General features: G+C 40.6%; 1 pseudogene; it reads left to right on the forward strand.

The window, feature by feature from the left end:
• Nucleotides 1-1,498: 1,498 nt before the first annotated feature.
• On the forward strand, nucleotides 1,499-2,872 carry LOC150096242 (KRAB domain-containing protein 2 pseudogene; annotated as a pseudogene).
• Nucleotides 2,873-3,140: the final 268 nt, after the last annotated feature.

Here is a 3,140-nt window from a genome sequence, read left to right on the forward strand (position 1 = left end):
GTTTTTAATTTTTAGATGGCTTGGTGTCCTTCCAGCTTCATTTTCATATTGTGGAGCAGAATATATTCTGGAGGAGATAAATGTGGTGAGTAAGTGGAGTGATAAAGGATGGTGATACTTTTGCGTTCAAAAAAGTGACGTGCATTTGAGGCTTTGTGAACGGGCGCGTTATTATTTAACAGGAAAAAATCTCGCGACAGGAATGCGGCGGGACGAACACGTTGAATGCGTTTCGGGAGACGATCCATAACTTAATAAAATTCTTCTGTCGTTTTGTTTCGGAATCGTAAGCGAAACGCCAACTCTCATCTCCCGTAATGATTTTATCAAAGAATGATTCCATCTTCTCTTTATTCAGCTGTCAAAACATGTCGGACAAAACGCGCGCACAACTTCTTTCCCAAATCATCACTTAGAATGCGAAGAATTACGCTCTTAGGAATGGTTGAAGCCTCCGCTGATGATCTTTCTTGAACTCGACGTCTTCCCGAGTTCGAGTCGATGTGGCACGGTCCACTGCTCTCGTCATCTTTCACCGACTCTCTTCCGTTATGAAATCGCAAATACCACCTGAAGACATTAGATAAATTTAGAGCCTCATTTTCGTACCCGTTTTGTACTATTACTAGGATTTTTTTGTAGCAGAAAAACCTGCTTTAAAACAAGTTTAATCGCAATTCTCTGTTCACTTTTCATATCCATGACGCACAACGAAAAAGCATTTTACGCTACACATCATAAATCGCACATTTCTGAACGTAAACTAACCTCATTCTTCAGGGTATAGACATTAGTTGGTATTACTTACCGCGTTTGTCGATAGATATCGCGCCAGTACTGTACGCGCAACAAATCAAGTCCTAAAACTTATGAACCGCACTGTTGTCATGTCAAAGATGTGTTCATGATCTTTCCTTTTTTTTCACGAAAATTGAAATGAAAAAATATTTTTGAACAAACCGTCTACAAACATGGGACACACACCAGGAGGCATAGGGCTATAATAATAAGAAGAAATATTTTTGGAAGTCTGCTCAAAAGCAATAAAAAAAGGCTTTTTCAATTGAAGGTAAGTTAGTTGATTTCAACAGACGTAGCAGGGTTTTCCCCTCCAGGAAACCCGAGTCCTGCGTACAGGCAAATCTGCCATGAGAATACACACATAATTTACAAACAATATATATGTTACCGGCAAAGTGTTAAATTAGGCATTCTATAGAATGTCGAAACGCTTAGAATTTCACACATTTCCTAGGCATTCTATAGAATGCTAAAAGGCAAATCGGCAAAGTATAAAATACTTTTTCTCTCTATGCTCGTAATATACTCGTAACATACGCACGCGCAGCTACTCATGACCTTCAACCTAAAAGAACATTCATCGTAGCAATTAGCATGTATATGTCAAAACAGATACGACCTCCCAAGTGTTAATGTCACAAGGTGAGTCATGTGACTATCTACGCTCGCCTCAAACAGAGTCAGAACTGCACAAACAATGGCCGAGCAAGCTACATTGTTTGGGCAGGAATCACGGCATGTTAACATGGAACGACGATTCTACGAAGAACTATCTGAAGTTCGAGCCAATGTTGCTAACAACTGCGTTTTTTTAACCGATACTACCTACCAAAGGTTACTGAACGATGTGAAAACTGCTAAGATGGCTTCTAAGAAGATACCACGTGACTTTTGGCTGCTGAATCGCTATGATGCGATGGTCGTAGAAAACAAAAGTAAGTTGATTTATCCTGTTAAAGAAGGCGTCAGTGAAATCCAGTTTTACGTCACAGATTCTGAGTTATTTAATGTACTTCATGAAGCTCATTTGGCCATTGGCCATGGAGGACGTGACAGAATGTTGAAAGAAATCTCACATATGTACAAGAACATTACTCGTCATGACATTGAACTGTACATTCACCTTTGTGAGCCGTGTCAGAAAAAACAAAAAAGTGTTACAAGGGGTGTTGTAGTGAAGCCTATGATTTTTTCCGAGTTCAATTCCCGTTGTCAGGTCGATCTCATCGATTTTCAGTCACATCCTGACAGGGAATACAAGTTTATAATGGTATACCAAGATCATCTCACTAAGTTTGTGGTTCTCAAGGCTCTGACATCAAAGACAGCGGAAGAAGTGGCAGATAACCTCGTGGACATATTTACGTTGCTTGGAGCACCATCGATTCTACAATCCGACAATGGTAGAGAATTTGCTAATAATGTGGTGAGAAGCCTAAAGGAGTACTGGCCGACTTTGAAGATCGTCCATGGCAAGCCTCGCTACTCAAAAAGCCAAGGAAGTGGCAAAAGAACTAATCAGGACATTAAAAATATGCTGTGTACGTGGATGCAAGATGAAAAAACTGACCGATGGAGTGAGGGACTACGTTTCGTGCAACTTTTGAAGAACAGGGCATTTCATTCTGGGATTAAGAGAACACCATATGACGCTCTCTTTGGCTGCAAAGCTGAAGTGGGTCTCAGAACGTCTTCCTTACCCCAAGATGTTTTACAAGACATACAGACTGAGGAGCAACTGGAAAAAATGACGGAAAACATCCAAACAATACAAGAAGAAACAGATCACCCTATCCAAGAGAAAGAGTCTATTGCACAAAACACAGACGAGACTGTAGTCCATGATGGTAGAAAGGAAAGTCGTGATGAATACATGCCTACTGAAGAGGCTTCCGGTTCTGCTACCTGCTGCGTTTGTTTGAAGGTAACCAGTGGTGCCCATACTTGCAGAAACTGTCACCGAAACGTTCATGCCACCTGTGGACATGAGAGTAAAAACGATGGAAGTGAGAAAATAGAAGGTGATGATGTTAATATTATGTGTACTCTTTGCTTCAAAGAGTACACATAATATTAACATTGCTGTCGAAGGTAAAATTCGATCTAAATTGAATCTGGAAATACAGGCCGAAAAAATGAAAATGGATTACGACAAAAAATTTCCTCCTGTAGCTTTGGGGGCCAATGCTAGTTCCTATCCGAAACGTCGATAAGGGACGGGAAGACTCGCGCAATCTGCTGGCGGTTGTTATGAATGTGACAGACGATGGTTTTTACCGACTTGGAACTGCTGAAGGAATTTTAAACCAACTCTTTGCCAGATCACAATTCACTTTATG

This window comes from Typopeltis vanoorti, chromosome 19, assembly GCF_054136105.1.
Source record: "Typopeltis vanoorti isolate ZY-2024b chromosome 19, IOZ_Tvanoo_1.0, whole genome shotgun sequence".
In the NCBI taxonomy this organism is placed as follows: domain Eukaryota; kingdom Metazoa; phylum Arthropoda; class Arachnida; order Uropygi; family Thelyphonidae; genus Typopeltis; species Typopeltis vanoorti.